The sequence below is a fragment of the Eurosta solidaginis genome, chromosome 3, assembly GCF_040869045.1.
Source record: "Eurosta solidaginis isolate ZX-2024a chromosome 3, ASM4086904v1, whole genome shotgun sequence".
Lineage (NCBI taxonomy): Eukaryota > Metazoa > Arthropoda > Insecta > Diptera > Tephritidae > Eurosta > Eurosta solidaginis.
Genome location: NC_090321.1, coordinates 222632940 through 222659527, shown reverse-complemented (window position 1 = coordinate 222659527; position 26588 = coordinate 222632940). Strand labels below are relative to the sequence as shown.

Sequence of the window (26588 nt, the reverse complement as noted above, 5' to 3'; positions counted from 1 at the left end):
AGCTTCTCTCATTGCATACTTTCAGGAGTAGCTCAGATATATGCATGTGTTTGTGCATTGATTCTCCGCTGCTCGTATACGTACACGGTACATATGTGTAGACGCAATTATTGTTTCGTTTACATAATGATTGAATTATTGATGTGAATTCAAGTCACTGCTTAGCATCGGCCTAGAGATTTTTTCAATGCCAGTGTTTCTTTCGCAGGTACTTTTGGTTTTGCTCTATTTGGCCCATTCGACCTATTAACTTTGCTTTGACTTCCGTGGTTTTTGTCGAGTCTTCTCCACCAGTGCTCGATTACTACTGAATCCTTTCTGCAAACTGAAGTTAAGTGGTATATCCTGGTTCTTATAACGCATCACCCTTTTCTGCATATCGATTTTGATGTCATGGTCAACCAAGAAGTCCACTCGCAATATGACTTCTTCAACGATCTTCGCCACAACGAATTTGTGTATAACCGTGACCTTTCCAATCAACACTTCACATATCACTTCTCCCTGAACTTGGTTATACTCGCCAGTGACCGTACGCAACCTTGCTCCAGGTAACGGTTTTATTCTCCTGTTGACCAAGTCAGATCGGATCAAGGAATGAGATGCAGCCGTATGTACAGTCAGTACACTTTCTTTACCATCCTCATTCACTCTGACGGTAAGACTGCTCGCTTCTCTACCAATTTGCAACACAGATATCACAGGGCATTCAATAGCTGGATCGAGCTCTCGATCTCTACCTCTTACTCGCTCTTGTTCATCTCCTCCAGCTTTGCGTTTACGGCCACCCACATTGTTGGAACTATTAAGACCAAGATCGCAATGACGTGCAATGTGACCGGACTTCCCGCGTTTGAAGCATTTGATAACTTTTTCACTCCGCTTTTGCGATCCTTTCAGCGCCTCCAATATTGAGTCTACCCACTCTGGACTCCTTCTTCCACACGGAGTGCTCTGAAAACTGGCTTACACAGAAGCCACGCTATTTCCTGAATCAGAGCTTGCGACACCGTTTCTTCGAATGTTGGCTTTGGGTTTGCGTATGTAGCTCGCTTCATTTCGACGTCTCTTAGCCATTTATAAAGCTCTGTATCTTTACCCTTTCAGTGTATTCCACGGGTGCGTCCGCATTCGCTAAATGTGCTAGCCTTTCAATATCCGACGCAAATTCTTGCAATGTTTCACCAGGCCTCTGGAAGCGGTTCAGCAACTCCATTTGGTATATCTGCTTCCTATGCTCAGTTCCGTATCATCTCTCTAGAGCGTCCATCAATGCTTCATAACAGTTCCGTTCGCCCTCTGGAATGGTTTGTAAAATCTCAGCTACAGGCCCTTTCAACGCCATGAACAGTGCAGCAACTTTATCTTCAGCATTCCAGTGGTTCACTGCTGCGGTCTTCTCAAACTGTAGCTTAAAGACCTGAAAAGGAAGAGAACCGTCAAAGGATGGTGTCTTTATTTTTGGGTTACTCGCTGAAACTGTTGGGCGATTTATCTGCAACTCCTGTATACGGCCTTTCAAAGCTTTTATCTCAGCATCCATTTTGTCCTCGAGCTGTACAATTTTTGTGTTCTGCGCTTCTAACTGCGAAGACATTTGTGCCACCTGCAATAATAAGCGCTCCTCTTGTGCTTCCAATTGAGATGCCATATATGTCTTTTGGTCTTCCAGTTGAAATGACACTTGCGATATCATTTCGGAAATACGTACCTCCTGTATCTCAGATATATGCATGTGTTTGTGCATTGATTCTCAGCTGCTCGTATACGTACATGGTACATATATGTAGACGTAGTTATTGTTTCGTTTATGTAGATACATAATGATTGAATTATTGATGTGAATTCAAGTCACTGCTTAGCATCGGCCTAGAGGTGGCGTCACCCCTTAGTTTTGCTAATATTCGTAACAGTATTATTATTACTTAATGTAAGTATTGTCTTCAGTAAAACCGTTTAACTTAAACATTTTTTTTTAATTACTTCATTTCATATTTTATTTATCTAAAAATTCGCTTAAGTATGTTCACATGTTCTCAATATATTACATATCTTATAAGACGAGTATTTGGATATTACGAATGCAATAAGGTTACTGTTTAGCTCCATTCATGAAAAATCTTAAGTCTTCAGCATAGCCGAAGACAGTCCCGCCCTTATTTGTTTTTTTTTTTTTTTTAATAAAAAAATAAATGTAAGGCGTGATAATCTCCGAAGAGATCTCTCTTCCAATTTGTGTCGTGATCCTATTTTTTTTTTTTCCTACAAATTGGCGGGATTGGACCTAATTGTTTTATGCCAACTCCGAACGGCATCTGCAAAGCGGATAAGTTTTCACTGAGAGATTTTCATGGCAGAAATACACTCGGAGTGCTTGCCAAACACTGCCGAGGGGCGACCGCGCTTAGAAAAATTTTCTTATAATTGAAACAACTTGTTTATAAAGTTTTTGATGTTGCTTTTCCCAGGGCGTGAATCCAGTATCTTCGGTGTGGTAGGCGGAGCACGCTACCATCACACCACGGCCGCCGCCAATTTTGGTTTTATATAAAGCAGCACCACAAATCATGGTTTTGACACCAGCATTTTTTTGCGTGTAGTAAACGTTAAGCGCTTAATACCCTTAGAAACTTACTGACAGAAATGATATACCAGTCACAAGTATGAAAGAATGTTCGCTGTAAAAGCAAGTTTAATGATTATATCTTGAAACAAGATTATATGAAAAAAAAAATTAAAGGCATGAAAAGGGCAACAGTAAAATAATGGCAACGCTGGATACCTTCAGCAAAGCGTACTTGTCCATTTTCATACCAAAAGTCAACCCTAATTAAGACCGTTATATAATAAAACACTATCAAAAGCAACACTTCAGGTGTCGAAAGAAGTACATTAAAGAACAAAGACGTTTTTATTTATCTTTTATGCTAAGGTTAGCCACGCATTTAATGATCTTCCGTTGAAGTTACTCCCAGCTACGCAGATTCCTAGGAGACATCGGGCGCGTAATTGGTTGCTAAAAATGAAAATTGATGCAACCAGAACTCCTACAAACAATGTTTGAAACTGTATAATGCTAATGTAACCATGCACGACTGGGCAGTCCTCAAAGTAGAGGAGCAGCAACGAAACAGATAGAGTTTTTCTATTTAGTAATGGATGGACTTTTAAATAATAGGCAAATTGACGTGATATACACTGACTTCAGTGAAGCCTTTGAATCTGTCAATCGAGAACTTCTAATTCTTAAACTTGATTTGCTCGGGTTTACAAAATATTTGTTTGTCTGGCTCGCAAATTATCTCGCCTACGGGACTCAAAAAATTTATTCAAAATTTTACTTCCTAAGATATTTAATGTAACGTCCGGGTTTCCTTAAGGTAGGCATTTGGATCAAGTCACTTATCGTACACGTGTGGCTATATGGTGGAAAACATGGACCATGGCAACATTGGACGAAGCAGCTATGGGAGTGTTGGTGATAAAAAATTCTGAAAATATTTACAGACTTCTACGCATTGCGGATGGCGAATACCGAAGAAGATTTAATGATGAGCTGTATGATATTTACGCAGACATCAACATAGTCCAGATAACTAAAACACAGCGGCTGCGCTGGCTAGGTCATATTAGGCGAATAAAAGATGATGCTGAGTGGGCGGCCCGCTGGAAGAACCAGGTGGAAAACGATTTAGACTCCCTTGGTGTCACCAATTGGCAGACTGGCGCGACTTCTTGGACGGCCATAACATTTTAAACAGCTAGGGGCCAATGAAGTAAGAAGAGTGGAACGAATTTCAGAACTCAGGTGTTCAACGAGTGTCTTCCAACAGGTAATTTTCAGGACTCAAAGGCCTATATGAAGAATAATAAGAAAGCCATTCTCAATGCAAGAACTAAATCAAGACTACAAGGCACTCAGCATGGTTTGGAAAGATTGTAGCCGAAAATTATGCAAATAAGGCTTTTGCCAAACCAGCTGATGAAACACGGGGAGGATGAGTAGCTAAAATCTTGGACTTTCTTGTATATACTCACTTAGCAGATGGAAGCAACTGATACCTTTGGAGACAAAATCCAGCAGAGGATAAAATGGCCTGAGCAATAAATAGCTTTACGCTATCAAAAATACCAGGGGTTAATGGGTTGATGGTACTCTCCTTATTATGCCGCAGAAGACTCGAAAATCTTTGTTAAAATAACTAATACAAATGATTTCACATATACAGGTTCACGCTATAGTCGCATTAAGTTCTCGTGGAGGAAAACAAAGGGGTGGTCTTCATACCAAAGTGGAGAGGAAGGGAACACGATCTGGCCAACGATTTCTGGCCTATAACAGAAACGGTACAACAGGAAGAGACACGATTCTGGCAGAAGTTAAAATGCCTGCGCAATACATAGCTTATATAAACCACCACATGTTGATAGTATTCTCCTAGCATGCTGTAGAAGACTCAAAAATTTTTGGTAAATGAACTTAAAGAAATATTTCTAGTGGAGGAAATCAGGATGCTCTTTATACGAAAGCCGAGAAGAAGGAAACACGAGCTGGACAAAGATTTCCTGCCACTAAAAATACTTCAGAGATTGCTTGATATATACATAGGGTTACTTCCCATTTCCACGGCACATCATGCGTACCTTCAAAAACAGCGCTATAAGCAAAAAGTTGGTTAAGAAGGAAGGCGAATTCAAATTGAAAAGTTCGAAGCTTTCATAAACTTTTCTCGAATTTTTCGAAAATGTGTAAGGTGGGTTTCATCGAAAGCCGGGGTAGCACTCAGCCAATCCAAAGTCGAAAAAGGACACCTATTTCCTTTTGAAATGAACACACGTCAATTTGTTGTTGGTATTTTGGTCAAACACACACACCGTATCAGAGAGGTAGACCTGGCCGAGGAATGGAAGGTGGCCTGTAACCGAAGGTTGGTGAGTCGGTGGATCGATTCCCCCAAACAACCGGAGGTCTGTGAAATCGATGCACGTCGCAAGTGGGCAACTGGTGGATTGCAGCGGGTCGGTGGATATGGCTGGTGGATCGTTGGATGGGTTTCCAAGCACCCGAAAGTTGGTGAAACCGATACACGTCTCTGGTTGACAAATTGGTGGATTCCGGCGGATCTGTGAATACGGAGGTGGCCCGTTGGATAGGTTTCCAAACAACCGAAGGTTGGTGAAACCCATACAAGTCCCTGGTTGACAAGCTGGTGAACTACGGCGGGTAGATGAATACGGCTGGTGAATTCCGGTGATTCGTGGGACACGGCAGGTGGATCGTTGGTTCGATTTCCAAGCAACCGAAGGTGGATGGTTGAATCGATTTCCTAGTAGCCGAAGATTGGTGAAATCGATACAAGTCACTAGTTGACAAGCTGGTGGATTCCGGTTAGCCGGATAGTGGATCGATACACATCACCAATTAACAAGTTGGTGGCTTCCTAAAGATCGGAAGTTAGTTGTTAGACCCAATTTATTCGGTGGTATCTTCCCGTAAATGGGGAGATGACTCACCAGTGTCGGAGGGAACTGTGAGGTGGGAATTGTATCTCCTCGCTCACTGCTCTCCTGACACCCAAAAAATGAAGCGACTAAAGTCGCCCACTTCGCGCAGGATCGAAAGTACCAGACAAGGTAATGGTATCCGCTCACACGCATGGGGTGCGGATCGTACCTTGCTGAAGGTTCAGCTCTCGCTAATTATGAAATGCAAAATATTTGTACTTAAGTCGAAGTGGATCTGAAAAGGTTGAAAATTAAACGCCGTCTTAGCTAGACGATCGGTGCGCGAATGAAATACATGCCCAATATTACTTGCATTTGTCAGTGCCAGTCATTCGCTTGCAGGCAGCTGTTACAGTGGTGACGTATGTAATAGGTACAATATATTGGTTACAGTGGGGTGCATGTATAAAATGTTTGTAATGCAGGTAAAACGGCATTACCAACGTTTTCGAAATTGGCTTGCATTGTTTCACTCAAAAATTTATAAAAATTTAATATTAAAATGTATTAATATATCCAAAAAAGAAAGAATTCAACTGACAAAATTTGATAAAATTTTCCACTGCTATTTTTGTATTCACTATTGTATGTATATTTGCATATGTACTTATTAATTGTGTTAATGGAGGTAGAAAGACTTTTTCCGGAATCATAATATCCAAAACAGAAACAGTTTATGGAAAGATCATTTCGTTTTTGATGTTTTCCTAGTACTACACACTTTCTTACTTCTTTGGCTTTTCTATTGAATTTTATTGTTATTTTCTTTTTGTTTATTTTATTATACTTTCTGGAGCTTGGTTCATGTTGGTTTAACTGCTCCCCTAACGCATTTTGTAAAGATTTATTTAATGACTTTAGTTCAGTTGCTGTGGGACCTAACGAGTTTATTTGTTTTGTTATTAATAAATTTTAATTACGTGCATGAAACTTATTATTGCGCCGCATTGAGTTTATTTTGGGCTTCCATTTTTATGAATCTACATACATACTAGGGCGGGCCGATTTAAAAAGCGCTCAATGCTCTGTGAAATTCGTATTCTAGGGATCAAATAAGAAACTTTGCCGAAGGAAACATACCTCTAAAACGAATTCTGATGTCCCCCAATTTGGGTCGAACTTTTGGGTAGGGGCAAATTTTGAAAAATCCCACTTTGACCCATTTAGAGTGCCCCAATCGAGTCCAAATGTATGACCGAACCCCACTAACTTTGGAGGCCCGACCCACCGATGCCAGTGGCACACCCCCTGGAACCCCCTAGGGGTTTACCATACAAACATTTCCAAAAATCGCCGGTTTTGCACTTTACATGAAAAAATCAGCTAAATGGCTATGTTTTTTCTTTATTTTTATTTATTTATTTATAAAAATATTTATTATTTATTTATAATAATATCTATTTTTTCTCTTAAGAAATTTATTTAGTCAGAACATATGTAAATTAAAAAAGTCTGGGCAATTTCGCACGGCTCTCTAATGTCGTCGCCATAACAGCCTCTACATTTTTCGGCATAATCCGTTTGGAAACGCTAGCTAGCAATTGAACATTAAACGGTGGATCATCTTGATTTAAATATTCTTTCAATGTATCTTACGGAATGCTTCGCGTGAATGGTGGTTCAAATACGATATTACGATATTTATATCATTCAAATTGACCATTTCCGTATAACTTGTACAATTTAAGTTTATATCTGGTTTTTTATAAACTCTAAGTTCTATTGGCTCGTCAACATCGGTTCGATAGCGTAGAATTTTCTTAATGGCACAGTCGCGCTTTTCTTTGCTATCATCAAACAACATTGATAACAAAATATTTTCCGAATGCGCATAATACGAATTATCTTTAATTACTTGATTGACCATTTTGCGTAAACGAGGTTCTAGAAATCTTGACCAACCAATGAACTTGAAAAATAATGCACTGCCGTACACGACAGAGCTGTAATACTTGATATTGAAGTACATTGGTATATAACATTTAATTATAAATTCAACCAGAATTCTTAAATTTACATCTGGATTTTCCGTTGTCACATATAATCGCAATAATCTAGCGGCCTTGGTGAGCCACCGAGAATGTACAATTTTCCCTGGTTTGATGTTAGCCAGATCCACCGGAACCACGCCGCTAGAAATTGCATGGGCCATGTCGTATAAGTACTTCGAATCGGTGGAAAATTAAATTTTTTTTGGAGCGGGGGGCATATTTTGCAACTCAATTTTCTGGAAGCCGCCCTACACCTGAAAATATATAATAATAAAATAATTAAAAATGGTTGACAATTATAATGAATGAGTGATAGCAATAACTTACCGGAAGAGTTTCACAAGTTTCGATTTGACGGCTCAGTTTTCTGGTTGCCGATCTTGGTCCAGTGCTAGTTGATTTATCCAAAGCTTCAAACAAATGCCGAAACGGAAGTTCATTGAAGTGTAGAAGGAATCGTCATACAATTCCACCGTGTGGGCCAGTATTTGTTGGCTCACCGTCAGTGCATATTCCAATTAATGCATCCAGTGATATATTTTTATCGTTGAAAAAACCATTTAATTTGGTTGTTTTGTATTCAGCGGTTTCATGTTCCAGTCTTACGTAACCAATCAATTCAGAATTGGGTTCTCCCATAATAACAAGATGGGGTTCTTTTACCATCCTAGTATGATACTTCTCATGAATTTTATCTATCGTTAAAGTATCATCTTTTCTGCCGTCGAATGAAAACGCTAACAAATTGGTATTATCTAACCGTTTGCGAAGCATTTCTTTTCTGCATTTCTCTTTTTCTCTGCTAACTTTCAATTTACCCATGATGAGAGGTTTCCCATGCTTATCTTTAATTTTAAAATCTTGCAAAAGAGCGGTTCCCAATGCTGATGCTACTCTGTCAGGCACACCAAATCTGTCACATACTAAGGCAAAGCTAAAACAATCGTATCTCTCTGTGTATTGTGAACTTGTGCTTCTATCCATATCTTCTTGAACCGGTGGCGGTGCGTATGTTGAATCATCGGGATCTTGGTATGTTGGCATTGATGACATAGACGTTGCTCTTTGCTCTTCAGTTTCCATCATAAATGCCTCCATTTTTAGTCTTCTCTGATTATGTTGATCGCGCATGAACTCTTTGAGGCGTTCGGGAACCCAGCCGCATGCACATGGAGCTGCCTTCAAATCGCATTTACATGTTCCAATGTAAAAAATTGTTTCCAGAGATTTTACATACTCTGTAAATTGTTGGGTGTTGTTTCTTCCCTTGATTTGCTCTTGATACTTGTCAAGCAATTTATTCAATTTATTAAATACACTCTTTTTAGCATTATTTCCATACCTAGTTTTTCCCAAATTCCAATCAACTTATCTTGTACTTGAATAGTGAATGATTTATGGGAAAACTTTTTTGTTCTGCTTTAGCACGTTCGCTTAAGTAAAAATAATATCTCAAGATATCCAGATGGGTTGGTAAATTAAGATCAGTTAAATCAGTAGACACGCCAAAAACACTAACATCATGCTTGGGTATATGACTCATTGGGTTTTCGATAGTTGTTGATGTAGTTGCTTCATCTTGCGGTGTAGAGGATGGTGGATTCATTGTAAACTTTTAGATTTGGAATGGTCACTTCACTTATTATTTTTTTTTAAATATTTTTTTATCTGAAATTAGCAGTTCACACTTTGAGTTCTTCACAACGACTTAATGCATTCACAAAAACTGTTGCGTTATATATGGTCTACGAGACGAGATAATAAGAATGAAATGGTAATTTCAATTCTACCTGCTGTATCTTGTGGTGGCTTAAAAAAAACAACACAAGCAATTTTACTATCTGCAATTGTGTCACAGCGATGCCTTCATTTTTTTAAAACGGTTGAATAAAAAACCCACACAGCTATGTTTACGACATGCAAATGCATCTCAGTGATGCCTTGGTTTTAAAAGGGTTGTAAAAACGCTAATTTCTAATAATTTTTTTTAATTTCTTTTCTATTACTAAGTTAAATTAATTTTTTCATTTACATATGTTCTGACTAAATAAATTTCTAAAGAGAAAAATAAACTCCAAAAAGAAAAAACATAGGCATTTCGCTGATTTTTTCATAAAAAGTGCAAAACCGGCGATTTTTTGAAATGTTTGTATGGTGAGCCCCCAGGGGGGTTCCAGGGGGTATGCCACTGGCATCGGTGGGTCGGGCCTCCAAAGTTAGTGGGGGTCCGTCATACATTGGGACTCGATTGGAGCACTCTAAATGGGTTAAAGTGGGATTTTTCAAACTTTGCCCCTACCCAAAATTCGACCCAAATTGGGGTATATCAGAGTTCGTTTTAGTGGTATGGTTCCTTCGGCAAAGTTTCTTATTTTGATCCCTAGAATATGATTTTCACAGAGCAATGGGCGATTGTTTTGTCTCCCCACAAATCGACCCGGCCTAATACTTACATATGCCGTTAAGATTTGATTAAAGTTAAAATAAAGAAAATGGGTTACATTTAGTTGAGCTGACTGGTTCTGTTATAAACTGAAGGAGTGTAAATTGCTATGAGATACTTGCTCAATGACAAATGAAAAATACATAATATAAAAAATCTTTTCAAAAATAAGGACCCATGATATAAAATAACTTCGCCCCCTTTGCAAATACGAGCAATGCTCATCTATTTCTTTCCATTCCCATCTATTCCCATATGATCATATTTAGTATATGGACGTATATTTCTACCTATCCCGTTCTTCTCAAACATTGCTTACACTCTTACCCACTTTAAGATATAGCCTTAATTGCTGAGTGACTATCAATGTAAAAATTTCCGGGGCTGCAGTTCAAGCTTCCTTCAGTGTTTTAATGCTTTAGTCACGGGAGTGCCAGGAAATGCCAAAGAAAAAAAAAATTACCCAAACACAAAATCCCCAAAGAAAAAAAATACCCAAACACATAATCTCCAAATTCAAAATCCCCAAAATCAAAATCTCCAAAATCAAAATCCCCAAAATCAAAATCCCCAAAATCGAAATCCCCAAACACAAAATCCCAGTGCTATGATAAACATCATGAGCGTGTAAAAAATAGCAATATCTCTTTCCTCTTTCATTCATATTTATGTATGTATAACTATATATTTACGTTTTGGCAATACATATTTTTACTTATCCATATATAGTCGCTCTAATTCGAACAAGCTAACATAAGCGTGTACTACGCAGAAGGACATCACCGTGGCAGTAGACACGGTTATACCACACACCCGGACTTGGCATGGCGTAGGCCAGGGTTATTTTTTATAAGCGCGGCCGAAGTCCGCCTATGCAGAAAGTTGGTTTGGATAATTAGCCTTTTTTGGTCGCGGCGATTTTAAACCTAATTTGAATTTATTTCACACATAAAATGGGGAATTTGTGTTGGGGATTATGAGTTTGGGGATTTTGATTTTGGGGATTTTGATTTGGGGATTTTTTTTGGGGATTTTGATTTTGGGAATAACGTGGTAGACCCTTTATTCACGGCTAACAATCCATCTGAAAAAACACTAAAGTAATCTTGTAGCCTTAAGGATCGAGTAATTTCCAAATCTGCACAGTATACCAGATTGTTTGTAATTTGAAACCATTCGTTCACATCTTGCGCCAACCATCCACCTCTATTGTGGCTCTTAGACTAGGAACTGTTGTTGTTGTTGTTGCTGTAGCGATAAGGTTGCTCCCCGAAGGCTTTTGGGAGTGTTATCGATGTGATGGTCCTTTTCCGGATACAGATCCGGTACGCTCCGGTACCATAGCACCATTAAGGTGCTAGCCCGACCATCTCGGGAACTATTTATGTGGCCACATTAAACCTTCAGGCCATTCCCTCCCTCCCAACCTCCAAATTCCATGAGGAGCTTGGAGTCGCCAGAGCCTCGTCTGTTAGTGAAACATGATTCGCTACGGACAGGTGAGGTTGACAATTGGATTTGGAGAAGCTATATATTGTGCTGGCAACCTGAAGGGTTGCGCTACACAGCCCCTTGAATCTGGTATTTTGGTCGCCTCTTACGACAGGCATACCTACCGCGGTTATATTCTGATCTCCTAACCCGCTGGGGGGTACACTAGGAACTAAGTAGTCTGTCCATCCAGTAGTTGATGAGGCAAGATAACTAACTATCTAGTATGATTTATAGATTTTTTACAAAAGATTTTTCCTGCAGAGTCGCATCTCCTACATTCTGGTCAAAAAGACCATATCCGTATTTTTGGCGTTCACGTAAGATGCTCAGGTATTTATATCCCGAAGTATACTATCGATCAAATATTTCTTTGTTAGAAGGCACTTTCACTTAAGATATATGTCTTTTCTACTACCGACAGTGCAAGTATGAACCTACTAGAATTGTAGGCGTAAGAGTAAGCTTTACCGAAATAACAGTGAAGAAAAACGTTACTACCTTAACTGACAGATATACGTACAACTAACTAACCGCAGTCGTAAATCCAGATGCAGCCTCGGTCGTTGCCGAAGGTCCCAATAGTCTCTTTTGCGGTAACGTTTTTGGTTATTACGTAGAATATCTATATTTTACAATTGCATGCCTAAGACCCAATGTCCGGTGCAGACAACTTTAAGTTTATGGAATTCGGTCCTAGATCTAACCAGGGGACTTAAGAACTCCACAGGCATTTCGAAGGGAGTTACTTTGTTTAATATAAACTTTCGGCATGCGGCTTACACAATTCATTGCTACAAAGTCATAAAAGACGCCTATATGAATATATTTTTGAGGCTAAAATGTTTCACATAATTTGGTCTCATATCAGGTTTCTAGGATATGGGCGCTCTGTGAATGTTTGGCGGACTTTTTTAAGAGCAGAAAATGAGTGTATTACTGGTGTGTATTGATTGTCCGATATGAGCCTTATTTCATATATCATGAAAGCCTCAAAAGGAGTCCGATCAGACTTCAAAATAGGAGTGCAATCAGAATACTAGATAAAAGTTCGTTTTAGGCTAATATTATGCTCATAATTTACTTCTTTTATGATTCTTTTCGGAGTCGCTTTTATGCATCATTAAAGGATTAGGATTGTTTGAGAGTTGGATATTTGTAATGGAACCCTGTAAGGTGCGGCATACACCATGGAGGCAATTTATTGTTACTATCACAAAAGTCCCAAAAACTTAGAGTTATTATTAATATGCGGATAATTAAAAAATTATAACAGCGTCCTGAAAAATGGCGTTTAACTAAGGATTATCAAGAAATATTATAATTATATTCAAATTAAATAAGAATGAAAATTTTGCAAAAGAAAATATGTATTGTAACGAATTTGCTGGAATTCTCCTTATTTGCAACCTTTTTCTAACATTCGAATCACTAAACTGTTGAATAAATAACTCCACTATTCAATAATTCAAAATTTTTTTATTAAAGTACTTCAGAATAACACTACTGTCGCACGCCAGATAGCGTCTTAAATCAAACTGATTGTCGTGCCTCTACTGTTGCTGCCTTTTATACTCTGTGATTTCTCTTTCGCATACCTCTAGGCCCTTACATTTATAGAATTTACTAGTTAGTTATCTACTATAAAATTATAACTACAGATGCACGTTTATAGCTTCACATATGCGCGTGTATGTGTGAGCGATACTTGCACAAACCATTGCCTACTTTTTGGAGCATCTCAGATATATGCATGTGTTTGTGCGTTTTCTCTCCGCTGCTTGTATGTACATATGTGTAGACATAATGATTGAATTATTGATGTGCATACAAGTCACTGCTTAGCATCGGCTTAAAGATGATTGTATCCCTTAGTGCTGCTAATATTCGTTACAGTATGTAAATTTGTTTTGAAGTGGCTTTGTTTGCTGAACACTCTTGGCAAGGCAAATTCAACCAATTCGCCGTGCAGAAAAATGTCAAATTAAAAGAAAATTTTTATTGATTTTGATCAAGGCTATGGTGAGTCTATACCAGGTGGTAGCAAAGCGAATTCAATCGATTCTCCGTGCAGCAAAATGTCAAGTTAACAGAAAATGTTCATTGATTTTGATTAACTGACATATTGTTATACAAGGCCTTGTGTAGAAAATTATCAAGAAAAAGCAATCAACTTTTGAGCTGACAACACTTGGTACTAAATTCGCCTTAACTTTTTGCAAAAATTTTGAATTTTTCACTATATCCGAGTCAAAGAAAACGCCTAACTGATCATAGTTCTAAAGGTTACATTTTTAACATATTTTGGTCTTACGTCGGTTTCCCAATTATGAGTGCTCCATGCATGTTTGAAGTGAAGCAAAATAAAATCAAAAACGTGCAAAAAAAAACAAAAGGTTAAAAGAATATAAAATTTTTCACTTCACACGATGACTGTTGGCTTAACCCATATTATCCCAAGCAGTGAATATTGCTAAAAATTCTTTATTTTTTTACATTAACCATTCCAGCAGATTCTTAAAGAACCAAAAATATGTCATTAATTTTTTCAAACTTGTTACATCCTGTGTGCAAGGATCGCACCTTAAAATGGGCGCTGGGAGCATATGCCTGCGGATTTTGACACGCAAATAAAGAACACAGTTTATGATAATTATTTTTTAACGCCGAAACACAGAAAAACTCAGAAAACAATCAATGACATTAAAAATAATAATTTACTTAAATTGATAACTTAACTGAACATATAAACCATTTGAAATTATTATATTGTATGAAAAGATTGGGAGCAATATTGATGCAGCCCAACGCCACATTTACTGCACTTAAATTTCGTGTTTTTGTGGCAATGCTGGCATCGAATTTGATTATTTTTACGATATAATGTGTGTTTCCATCCAGTCTTGTAAAATCTAGAACTTTGGACTTGCCAGTCAAGGGTGCTGCTGCAAGTCATCGTAGAATTGATGCCGATTTTCCAAGAATCAATTACGTCTGCACTATATACCTCGTGAAAGATAAAAAGTCACGAAAGTCTTTACCTTGTCCTGCTTCTGAAAGCCGGTATAACTGAAATGCATTATTAATGCACACGTTTATGGGAAACATCAAAATTTGCCTATACCATCTCTTCAGCCTTATTCCGATTCTGTATTTTCCGACATTTTGATCAAGTCTATCTACTCCACCCATAAATTTGTTGTACATTTGGTAGCAATGCGGGTGATCAACATACACGCGTTTATTATTGACCCATCTCTTTACCTTGCCTACTGGGCGAACACCGCTTTCCGTTGAGGCGACGGTCACGTTATTATTGTCGTTATAACGTACAAAGTTTATGTCGGAATTTATATCGTTTACTTGATGGTAGGAGCGCCTTGCAGTTTTTTTCATATTTTTTACATCTTTGAGTGGAGCGTCTTCAACTCTGTTGGCTCTAAGAGTTCCGGTAGCATCGTGACCAGCCTTGCTGACTTCGTCTAGCAAGCGCAAAGATGTGAAAAAGTTATCTATATAAAAGCTATAATGGTCTTTCTCAGGCATTTTCGAGATAAGTTTCATAACAACAGAGCCGCCTACGCCTAGATATGGGTTTGTACATTCCTGATATGGTTCTCCAAAAATGAGATACCCCAATCTTGTGTAGAGTGACCATATTTTATACTCAAAACGAATTGACTTGCCGTGAATATGCTGCTTGGTTCCATGCTTTTCAAAATAAGATATCATCGATTCATCTATAGATAAATGTTTGTCTCCGAAAAAAAACTTTAGCCATCTTTCATTCATCATATCCCATAAAGGCCTTACTTTCCCAAATTTGTCATCAGGAGAAATATGGCCATCCCCACTGGCATGGAAATAACGTAGTAGTTCTTCGAACCATTACGAGACATGCACGAGGTCACTCCTGGATAATGAGTTGTACTAGAACATAGAAGTTCGTAAACCTTATCGCCAAAAAAATCTTGAAAAACTCTAAGGGATTATTTTTATCGAACAAAAATTCGGGTGGAACTGATTCTTTTTCTTGCTTTGGTATAATATCCTTTGATTTCCATTTCCTACTGACAATTTTAGCTTTCTTTGTAGGTGGTTCCTCTTGCGACGATAGTGTTTGATTATCCTGTTCATTTTGACTCAAGGAGAGTATTTCAATAGTTTCCAAGACGCCCTCCGTTGATGGAACCGTACATCGAACTTCGGCTTCAGCCAATAATTGACAGCGACCGAGATTAGTTATGTCCCCAGAATCTTCGTTTCCACTATCTTCATCATTAAAGTTACCATCCTCAGTTGGTGTAATAAATATGTCTGCTGAAATTATAGAGTTTTCATCTTCTAGGACTGATATTATTTCGTTAATAGTCGGTCTGTAAATAAGAAATACATACATAGTATAAATTACAATAAATCCTTTATATGATATTTCACGCACGCATATGTGCCCAGCGCACATAGGTAGATTTTCAAGTTTAGGCGGCCAAAAATATTTTATAGCCTATATCTTCTTAAAACTGTTAAATAAATGAAAAAATATAATAATTTGTGTAATTAATCAGTTATATTAAAAAAATAGATATTACACTGTGCAATACTGAAAAATACCTGCGCAGTGAAGCCATTTTTCATGTTATACAGCAACAAGGGTGTATCTAACCCTCTATCAAACCCCCAAACCGCAAGTATCTGCAGCTAAATTTAATGCAGTTGGCAAGCAAATTGTGCGTAGTACTATGTTCAAAACTAATTTTCACTTGGGCTGACTTGGAAACATATCAAAACTGGTTTTGAACACCAAAAAAAAAAACTAAAAACATTTTTGTAACATCCTAAATAAAGTAGGTTCTTTATCAATTTATAACTTTTAAAAATCACAAACACCATTAATAATGTTAGTATTTACCTGAAATATCAGAATCCATCACAAATACTCAACTAGATTGTCTTAAAAGTTAAAATATTCACGTTAAAACATGCGATTTCAAATAGGTTAAAAAAAACCATAACACGCGTTTCAGAAATATTAACTTCCGATTATTTGACAGCTAACGCCAGGTATGCGATGGATGGAAAGGGGTAGAATTATTGTTCCCCTGTTAAGCTGTGAGAGTGCTTTTTTGTAATTGTGGCAACTTTCATAAATTCAATTATGGCCGCCTAAATGTCTAAATGCGGCCACCGTGGTGTGATGGTAGCGTGCTCCGCCTATCACACCGTATGCCCTGGGTTCAACTCCCGGGCAAAGCAACATCAAAATTTTAGAAATAAGATTTTTCAATTAGAAGAAAATTTTTCTAAGCGGGGTCGCCCCTCGGCAGTGTCTGGCAAGCGCTCCGATTGTATTTCTGCCATGAAAAGCTCTCAGTGAATACTCATCTGCCTTGCAGATGCCGTTCGGAGTCGGCATAAAACATGTAGGTCCCGTCCGGCCAATTTGTAGGGAAAAATCAAGAGGAGCACGACGCAAATTGGAAGAGAAGCTCGGCCTTAGATCTCTTCGGAGGTTATCGCGCCTTACATTTATTTATTATTTTTTAAATGTCTAAAATGAACCTATGTGCAGCGCACCTTAAATGGGGCACTGAATGAAAAGTATCAAAGTCATCGTAAGAAGACGAAATATCAATTTCTTCACAATGACAAATATATGATAAGTTCATGAACAAAACAAAATAATAGCCCCAATAATTATAGCTTAAAGTCTAGGCAAATTTTTACTTACGTTTTCCTGGAAGTCATGACGGTCAAAATTCAATAAATTTCACAACCTTCTCACAAAAAAATAAGCATGCATGGCCTTCTTTAATTACAAACTGATTATGCGGAACTACGAATATTTTACTATAGATTTTAAAATTTAAGCCTACTTGGTCAACCGCTAGTAGTGCAATGTAAAGTATAAAGGCACCCTATATGGGGCGATAGGATAATATGGCTTAATTTTATAAATGAATTTTTAATTCTTAGCTTCATGATTTTTCAATATTATACTTCTCAATTCCGGTTGTATTGGCTTTGGTTTTGCTTTGTGAATTTTAAATGTTTTGCGTTAAATCACGTTCACGTTTCATGGGTTTACTTTTTTCAAACCGCTGTCAAATTTAATGAGCTTAATTTCCTCACCATTGAACCGTAATACTGTTCACATTTTGTCGACAAAAAAAAACCAAAAGCAAAAAAAAAAACCCAGGCCATAAATAATAGAAAAACAAGATGAAAGAAATTGAATTAGGTGTTCCGGCACAAACTAAAACAATTTTTGTATGTATCCAAGTGCTTGCAATTTTGCTGTCCTTGGGGAAAATGCGAATTAGGCTTACAAATTTTCACAGTTTTTATTAGATTACTTTGTCTCAGCTGTCTCATTCTACTAACATTAATTTAAGTTAAAAATTTATTTCATTAATACCAAAGCAAACGCAAAATCTGTCACGTAATCCGTAAAAATAATTCGTTCAGCTATGAAACCCAACCCATGGTGGGGTTTTGCTAATTTTAAAACATAAATGATGTGTGAAAATGACTTGAATAATTTTATGTATGAACAATACAAGAAGGTGAAAGGTCAATGAGTATGGGGTGTTTAGCATTTTTTCCAAAGACTAAATTAATACTTTTTAGTGACTTTTCTAATTTTCTTTAAAATATTTTTGTCGCACAGAATTACTTCGTGATATTTTTGCTGTTGTTATTTTAGAGGAGGGTTGTTTTGGGGAGTGTTATTGATGTTGGTGGTCTTTTGCCGGATGCAGATGCCGACCATAACGCGAACGATTTAATTTGATGGTTATATTCTAAGCGCCCTTACCCTTTGGGTGTTTTTGGCATTTTTCAACGTGCTTTCTAGTAGACCTTGTCGTATACATTTGATTTTGTGATAGATGATTAATCAATTATTCGAATTACCCGAATGCTCTCGTATTCGGTTTCCATGAATCGATTGGCTGAAATCGAATTATCGTTCATCGAATTGGTGTTTCATTGTTGATTGTAGTATTTTCATACAGTGCCGCCGAAACGCGCAAAATATGAATGGGTAATTTAAATCGGCGGCCACCGTGGTGTCATGGTAGCGTGCTCCGCCTATCACACCGTATGCCCTGGGTTCAACTCCCGGGCAAAGCAACATCAAAATTTTAGAAATAAGATTTTTCAATTAGAAGAAAATTTTTCTAAGCGGGGTCGCCCCTCGGCAGTGTCTGGCAAGCGCTCCGATTGTATTTCTGCCATGAAAAGCTCTCAGTGAAAACTCATCTGCCTTGCAGATGCCGTTCGGAGTCGGCATAAAACATGTAGGTCCCGTCCGGCCAATTTGTAGGGAAAAATCAAGAGGAGCACGACGCAAATTGGAAGAGAAGCTCGACCTTAGATCTCTTCGGAGGTTATCGCGCCTTACATTTATTTTTTTTTTTTTAATTTAAATCGGCGATAAATGTGGTGGGTATGAGCGATAATATTATTTTAAAAACTAAATATGAATAGTAATTAATCTATGAATTATAATGTAGTGAAGTTGTTATTGTTATTTTTATAGACTATTTGACATAATTTTTATCGACTATTTTTTACCATGGTTGAGAGTCCTACCCACGATACCCGCGCCTTTCGCCGGCCCTCTTTCCATATACTCCCACGGTTCTAAATAAAACTGCAGAGCAGGAAGAGGGGCACATTCAAAGTACCGAAAACTCAACTCTTTCTTAGACTTCCCGATCATTATCCGCGTCTCAGACTAGAAAACACTTGACAGACAAAGAAATATTTATTGGCAGTGACAGCCGAGCGACCACCAAGTCCTTTGTCTCTCAAACTCTTTCTATTTATCCAGTTCAGTTATGAACTTACAATAAACTTGTGCCAATTTTTTTGAGATATGGAGCAGCAGAACCATGTATACTTCAGACAGATACCGAGACACAGGAATATTGCGAGAAATGTTATTACAAATGAGCTTGCTCGTCTAGGCAAGATCAAGCAGATAACTCTTTATAAAAACACTAAGAAATACACTTAGCCACAAAAAAGTTGATTCTGAGCGAGTACATCTACTGTCATACCATTGATAGATGGTTGAAAACCTCAGAATGTTGAATAACTTAGAAAAATTGAATCTTAAATTTTTTCTCTTCAGGTTAACACCCTAAGAAGGGCTAAGATGTTAATGCTCTTAGGAATACCAACTAGGCACTGTCTGATAGGATGGCATGCATAAATTCTAAAGGGTGCCCAACCATCGATGCTGCAAAAGTTGTAAAGATATTGTAGAGGATAAAATTCCCCTATTACCTGCAACTGTCCGGCTTTGAATGGCGCAACACAACACTGGCTGAATGCTGCCTTTGTGGATAATTCACGTCAGGTCGTGGATAATGATATCAAGGCTTTGTTACGCATTAGCAAGTCCACAAAACGGTTGGAATAGGAGGGAGGTGGTGCCTTTTTGTGGCATCGCAGCAGGCCTACGGGCTTTGGCCTATGTATGCTTTCGAAGCAGCCACTTCAACCAAGAAAGGTAAATATAGAGCTCGCGTTGACTGAATGTGTCAAGAGTATTTGGTGACCATATAAAAATTAAAAAAACCTTCATTTTCTTATCAAATATTAGATGCTTTCTATAGATCTCGGACGACCCTAGTAGCTGGCCTATTGACATCTAATTTCTATTTCTATTCCTATCCCTTGTCGTATTCTTTTCCTTATTTCTATTCCTGTTTCTATTCCTCATTTCTATTCCTATTCCCATCCATTCTCCTATTCATATTCCTATTTTTAAACTCAGAGTGCTTTGCACACAGAGTATATTTACTTTGATTGGATAACGGTTGGTTGTACAGGTATAAAGGAATCGAGATAGATTTAGACTTCCATACTTTTATATTGACAGTCTAGGCAATAATTTTGGGTCCCGGGGCATAGATGGGAATAGATGGGAATGAAAAAGCGGATGAACTAGCTAAAAAGGGCGCATCCATTGAAGCTTGCTCCGTAGATGTCCCAATTAGACTGGGCGAAATTAATCGAAGGCGAGAGATGCACATGATCGACCAAGCAGGAAAGTGTTGGTTCAAGCGCGGGGCTGTAAAGTGTCGAAGATTATGTGCAGGTCTTACAACCTAAGACTAACAAAGTTGCTTCTATCATTAAAAAGAGAGCACTGTAGACTCGTGACGGGTAATCTGACTGGTCACTGCCTTCTGGTGTCACATGCCTTTAAATTAGGCTTGGTCAGTGATAGCAGATGTAGGAAGTGCGGGCTGGAGGAGGAAACGATCGAGCACGTTCTGCGCTCTTACACTGTGCTTACCAGGCTAAGACTCCAGCTATTAGGAGTGATACAGCTGCCAGATCTAAAAGCAACAGGTGGCTTATCTTAATGCTAGGATGCTTCTAGTATTTGCCAAGAGGACGGAGTTATTTTATAACAAAGGTCCTGGTTTTTGATAGGGTTTTTCAGTTCGGTCGTTAAAACAAACTTCTGGTGACACTACGGACTTGTTCAGTCTATGTGAGGTCCTCATGGACCGGCCAGTTCTACCTCACCTAACCTAGACTTCCATATATCAAAATCATCAGTATCGAAAAAAAATTTCATAGAGCTTGAAACTTGGTAGGTGCGTTGATCATATGACGCAAAATAGAAAATTAGTAAAATTTTGGACAACGGGCGTGACACCGCCCACTTTTAAAAGAAGGTAATTTAAAAGTTTTGCAAGCTGTAATTTGGCAGTCGTTGAAGGTATCATGATGAAATTTGGCAGGAACGGTACTCCTATTACCGTATGTACGTTAAATAAAAATTTGCGAAATCGGATGAAGAACATGCCCACTTTTTAAAAAAATAATGTTTAAAGTAAAATTTTAACAAAAAATTTAATATCTATACAGTATATAAGTAAATTATGTCAACATTCAACTGCAGTAATGATATTGTGCAACAAAATACAAAATAAAATAAAATTAAAAAATGGGCGTAACTCCGTCCTTTTTCATTTAATTTGTCTAGAGTACTTTTAATGCAAAAAGTCGAACAAAAATTTACCAATCCTTGTGAAATTTGGTAGGGGATTAGATTCTAGGACGGTAACTTATTTCTGTAAAAATGCGCGGAATTGGTTGAAGCCACGCCCAGTTTTTATACACAGACGAACGTTTCGGCCATTAAGATGATAATTTGAGCAAAAATCGATATATGTTTACTAAACGTAGTTCACTGAACTGACTTTATCTTGGTATTAAAAAAGGGCGAAATCCGATTATGACCACGCCCAATTTTTCGATATCGAAAATTTCGATAATAAAAAAAAAATGCAATAATTCTTTACCAAATACGAAAAAAGGGATGAAACATGGTGATTGGATTGGTTTTTTGACGCAAAATATAACTTTAGAAAAAACTTGGTAAAATGGGTGTGACACCTACCATATTAAGTAGAAGAAAATGAAAAAGTTCTGCAGGGCGAAATCAAAAGCTTTTGGAATCATGGCAGGAATACTCTTTTTGGTATTACGTACATAAGCAAAGTATCGGTACCCGACAGATGATGTTCTGGGTCACCCTGGTCCACATTGTGTTCGATATCTCGAAAACGCCTTCACATATTCAACTAAGGGTCACTCTCTTTTAAAATACTCATTAGCAGCTTTCATTTGATAACCATATCGTACAAACACATTCTAGAGTCACCCCTGGTCCACTTTTATGGCGATATCCCGAAATAGCGTCCACCTATAGAACATAGCCTCTCCCTTTTAAAATACTCTTTAATACCTTCCATTTGATACCCGTGTCATACAAACACATTCCAGGTTTACCCTAGGTTAATTTTCCTACATGGTGATTTTCCCTTATTTTGTCTCCAAAGCTCTCAGCTGAGTATGTAATTTTCGGTTACACCCGAAATTAGTCTTCCTTACTTGTTATTCCTTTCTTTTTACTTTTCCTATTCCTATTCTTATTCCTTATCGTATTTGTATTCCTATCCTTATTCCTATTCCTATCCCTTTTAATTTTCCAGCTCCTTTTCCTATTCCAATTCTAATTCGTATACTCATATTTCTTTCCGTATTTCTATTCTCCCTTTCCCTCTCTTTCCCAGCTCCATCTTTCTCTACAAATGCTTCTCTACCTCCTACTTCCTTTCACTCTCCCTCTCCCCATAATCCCACTATACCACTATCTCACTCCCACCCACCTCTCCTCCTTTTTCCCACCTTGTTTTCCCTTCTCCTTTTTCTTCTACCTCTCCATCACCCTCAGCTATAATAACAAAGATCTCTTTTATAAATCTCTATTTGCACACTTCCTTGTTGAACATCTGTCGACAACATTTTTTCAATTTAGTATGCTAATTTGTTTTTATTTTTAAAAACCTCACCATCTTCTCTAACTACATCAAACAAATGTACATAAAAGTGTAAGCTAATAAAAAATATGGTCATCATACCAGCACAAAACAGTACTCACTGTTGGGTGCCTACAACGCGTAAGAGGCAGCAACAACAAAAGATTAGAAAAATGTCTTAACCAAGTGTTTTCACCCTTTAATGGTATTTGTGCACCATTGAGAATAATGCATTTTAATTTTAAGGCTTTATTTGTATTTCGCTTTTATTCTTCGTTTTTTTTAACAACCAAAACCGCGAATTAGCACAGAATGTTATTATTTACGCGCAGTGAACCCTTTTTACATTTTCACGCTCATTTACGGCCTTAAATTTAATCACTTGAGGCATTATCATTGAAGTTTACTACGCTTTGGGGAAAAAAAATACGAAAAGCAACTTAATGAGAAGACTCGTAAGAAAATTGGAGATTTGTACAATTGATTATTTACTTGTACGCCTTGCTATAAATTTTGTTTATTAGGTGAAAATAGTTGGAGCGAGTTGTAATTTGAAAAGGTATGAGCAAATATTTAATGGCCCATAACCGACCTAAATTTTTCCGTACTTATATTCCGCCTAATTTCCCCAAATGCCTAATTATATCGCGAACTATTTGAATTGAAATAGGGAAAATTTGGTACGAGTTCCCCTATGAAAATTTCTATGAAGACGTTTTAAACCTGGTATAAAAAGAAGGTAGTTCTAATCAAAATTTTTTTAACGTATTTGGGGATTTTTAAAGTTTCATAATGTTTGTTTTTTGGTTTTCTAGAAGCGTTGCCATACCGTTACTATTTAAGGCAAAATTGGGATGGAAATTTCCTTCAAGATGAAAACACAATGGTCATCTGAGACAATAATAAGATGTTTTAGTACGATTTGTGTGCTAATACAATATACAGTAAAACACGAAATTTTATTGAAAAATAGTGGGTAGTGATTCATACATTGGTTAATGACTCATATTTTTTAGCAGCCTGATCCCTACACAAAAAAAAAAAAAAAAATACACGAAAAATCCTGTTGTTTTTGTATGGCCCTATTATCATGCCTCTACAGTGAATATTCCTCAAGGCATTTTGAAAAAAAAGTGTACCTCCAAAGTCTGCAGTGATTGGTAAGTATCTAATTTGTTACGTTTGTGAGACGCCACATCCATGTCAATGCTAAAATGCACAGTATTTGTATGATTAATACGGTTTTTAGTCGATTCAAAAGTAAACACCATCTCCCCAAAATATTTTTGCAAACAATTTTTTTTTACATTAGTTATAAACATTTAGAGTTTTTGGTCATGTTATTATCATGTTATTTTACAAAATTAATAACTCGTGAACGGTTTAACTAAACTCGACATTTTCTAAAATGTTGGTGAAAAAAAGTCATTATTTTGCATTAGGTCAAAAGTTATACACGTTTTTGTGACCGCGGTCCTACCTCCAGCAATAGACGTATTAATCAATGAAAACTGAGACAATCGATTTTAAAGTGGCCCACTTGAGAAATTTCGACCCGTATGCTAAACTCTTTTGAAATTGGGGTGTCGGCTTATAAGGGCATCTTTTGGGCAATCAATTGATAAACGGTTATGTTTTGCCAACATGTTCTGAGCAAACGTACGGACACTGCAGAAGGCTATATTCCCTTGCTTTGTATATTTCAAACCATGTTTCGTCCAACAAAGCAATTTTCGGGAGCTCGAAAAACATATTAAAAGAGGCCAATATTTCGTATTGTGACGAATATTAGCAACACTAAGGGATACTCTCATCTCTAAGCCGATACTAAGCAGTCATTCCTATCTACATAAACAAATCAATCATTATGTCTACACATATGTACATAAAGCAGCAGAGAGATACTCATAAAAGTATGCAATCATCAGCAAAGTAGTTCTCACACATACAGATGCATATATCTGAGATGCTCACAAAAGTATGCAATCATCGGAGGAGGTATTACTCACATATACACGCGCATATGAGAAGCTATAAACGTGCATCTGTAGTTTATAGGTGGTGAATTTATAGCTGATGAGTTTATAGCTGGTGAGTTTAAAGCTGGTAAACAAGTAGTAAATTCTAGAAGAAGAAACGCCTAGAAATATATAAACGAGGAAATCTAAGAGTATAAAAGCAACACCATCTGAGGCATGAGCAATCAGTTTGATTTAAGCACGCTATTGGTTGCGAAGTATAAGTGTTATTGTGAAGTATTTTCAAAGTAGTCGAATAAAGAGCATTTTTCACTATTTAATATTTGAGTTATTTATTCAACAATTTAGCGACACGAACGTTAGTAGAAGGTGTAAAATAAGCGAAGTTTTTCTAAATTTGTTACAGTATTAAAATATTTCCAAACGCATGAGCTAATTTTTTTTTAATTTTTTATTTAAAATAACTATGAAAGTAATTTAGTCGTATCTGTTAATATGAAATCCATCATTTTTATTTTCGATATTCTTAGAAAAACTTTACTACGACGTGTCTCGATGATTCGTCGCCGTTAATGCCGCGGACGTAAAGAGTTTTTCCTATATGTTGAGATGTACTGCATTGACTCCCCCATTGGACACATTCGCTATGTTGTACACATGTACGTTAGTTGATCCACATGGCAACTTCCAAGTATAGTGTTCTGAACAGGGACTCAATTGGTCACAATCTTAAGTGCAACACGAAACTTTGTGGCTTCACTGTTTCACCAATCCAATTGTCAAACTCATATTAAGTCCTTCCCGAGATGGTCGGATAGTTCTTTGATGGTATTGCTATTGAAACGCACCGTCACCGTAACACTTCCCAAAACTTTGAGGAGTCTCCTTGTCGCTACAAAAATAAAAAGAAGAAGATTATCCGAAAATTAAAAACGTTCGGTGCAATCACAAGACAGACATTCTAATACCATACTCGATCATACCACATATGAACTAAGAGCTTTAATAGCCGCTTCGTTATAGGAGTAGGTGCGAGGAATTCTTCAACCGTAGTAGCACTGAAGAGCATTTCATACAGCGCATTTTAAATGTAGCAAACTTCCGCTAAGAAGATGCTCAAGTCATTATGTAACTTTTACTCGCGCCCCACATTGAGCTTCCGACAGAAATTCTTCACCCAAAATCCCCGCCCAAGTTCGATAGATTAGTGAACCACTTGGGCAATCCAATGCCTCCGATTATTCTCTTGCTCCATCATTCTCGCGAGTGGATAACTGTTCTGGTACAGGGAAATTTGTTGACACACAATAGCCTACCTTGCGTTTGATAAAGTCAAAGGCAAGAATGCTGCAATGTCGACTTTAAAAATCCAATAGTGCATGTCAGGAAGCCTGATTTGAGTGCAAGCCGCTACCACCCGAATTATCCATCTGATTTATAATGAGAATTATATTAAATTCCAAAATAATATTTTCGAAATGCTCGCTCTTTTAACTGCGTCCCACAAAACTATGACCCCACAAAGCAAGACTGACCTTGATTACCAACCGCAGAAAAAGTAAAGAAGATACTTTATAATAAAGTCTGATGCATGTATTGGTGATAAGGCCACTCAACCTTAGGAGCAGCATAGTAGGAGTGAAGAAGCAAAAATTCCAAATAGAGTTATTGTATGGGCACGGATAAGACACAAGTCCCCTTTTACCGGGGCAAAAAATCACATCGGAGGAGTTACACACGCGCAAAATATTGAATAACAAAAAAAATGTTTAATATATAAAACTAAAATTAAGATTTTTTGAAAAATTAAGATGCTTCAAACGACGGAAGA

The 26588-nt window shown here is 37.5% G+C and overlaps 1 protein-coding gene and 1 pseudogene across 5 annotated transcripts in view; both read right to left on the bottom strand.

Moving 5' to 3' along the window:
- The window catches only part of dpr1 (defective proboscis extension response 1), a 550132-nt gene that overhangs the window by 162406 nt on the left and 361138 nt on the right, over positions 1–26588 (bottom strand). The window lies entirely within an intron of this gene.
- Positions 1413–16058, bottom strand: LOC137243611 (piggyBac transposable element-derived protein 3-like; annotated as a pseudogene).